Consider the following 1,378-nt stretch of genomic DNA (forward strand, 5'->3'; position numbering starts at 1 on the left):
GAGAGAGAGAGAGAGAGAGAGAGAGAGAGAGAGAGAGAGAGAGAGAGAGAGGCGCCCCACGCGCCCCGTCCCGTTCGTTCGCCAACACAGGCGTCGAGGCAGCGCGTCATTGTGACTTTTGGATTATCCTCCTCATCGCTCGTCTCAGGTTTTCCTTCCTCCATCAACCTCAACTTTTACTAGGGTAGGAATCCAACCGACCAAAAGTCGCGCGCCTTCTCGCACGCACGAACGAACGAACGAAGAGAGGGAGAGAGAGAGGGGGAGAAAGAAAAAAAAAAGAGTCTTGTCTTGAATGACAGGGCAAGTCGTTTGCGGTCTTGGTTTAGCGTGCCGTGACTGGTCCTTGGCCAATCGTGAGGCGCCTTCTGCCTGTCTTCTAGCCAATGGTTGGCGGCATCTCCGAGTCGCGAGGAAATGATCTGTGCGCACGGACTGTCTTGACAGAAGATAGCTCCGCCCCCCCTTGGAGGTACTCGTGTGTCTGAGAGCTATCGTCACGTGCCCGCGCGGAGAATGTTGTGATAAAAGGTGTGAGTGTTCATATCGTCTGTTTGGCTTCGCGATCGTTCTCAGTCGATGCGGTTGAGAACGAATGTTGCACACTTCCGAGAAAGCGAAGGAGTTCAGTTCGTTCGGTGATCTCAGCCAAGCTAGCAGAATCCGGATTAGAAGAAGGCTGCAAGTAGTGGGAAGAAGTTGGACGTGAAAGCGAGATAGATTAGATAGAGAGCGTTGTGCTGGAAATATTTATTCTAATATACGATAGATTTACTGTGACAGATTCGCAAGAAGGTCTCGCATCACTGAAGAAATGCGTTACTTCTTCCACGATGTGCCTTTGTAGTCTTTTGTAAAACACAGCACCGGGCGTGCGTGTTTTTGTAGTGTGCAATATTACTTCTGGAAGACAAGTTTTGTCTCTGTGAAGTGGAACTTGAGAAAAAGTGAAGCTACCAACTCATCTTTATAGCATCATACATCAGTGTCTTTGGATCATTGTGTGTGTGAGTGTGTTTGTGTGTCTGGCAATAGCAGCAGTCAGTTCAAAGAGAGGATCTTTGTTGATTTTTCCCCCCCTAAAGGCCACGGATATCACAGGAATTTACGCAGACGAGAAGGGCTGTGTACTGAGAGTGTGTTGACTTAATGCAGAAGACGCGGCTTTTCAGGAGTACCCAGTCCTGCTAGTAACTACAGGTAAGTCTGTGTTGTGTGACATTCTGTATGCTGAGCTTTGGAAAAAAAACAACCCCAAACCCCAACAAAACAGCAACCCAAAAATATCATTAAACTAATTTATGTTGTTAACTTGATTGAGCTCTTAGTAACTAGTCGTTATGATGACTGTGATTTCCTTCCGTGTTGTAAACCCCCC

At 47.6% G+C, this 1,378-nt stretch overlaps 1 protein-coding gene across 1 annotated transcript in view; it reads left to right on the forward strand.

Moving 5' to 3' along the window:
• Positions 1-118: 118 nt before the first annotated feature.
• The window catches only part of LOC101851029 (alpha-protein kinase 1), a gene marked incomplete in the record, with an annotated part of 62,530 nt that continues 61,270 nt past the window's right edge, over positions 119-1,378 (forward strand). Inside the window, 1 exon segment of the mRNA XM_013080869.2 lies at positions 119-1,200.

Source organism: Aplysia californica, unplaced genomic scaffold, assembly GCF_000002075.1.
Source record: "Aplysia californica isolate F4 #8 unplaced genomic scaffold, AplCal3.0 scaffold00103, whole genome shotgun sequence".
Taxonomy (NCBI): Eukaryota; Metazoa; Mollusca; class Gastropoda; order Aplysiida; family Aplysiidae; genus Aplysia; species Aplysia californica.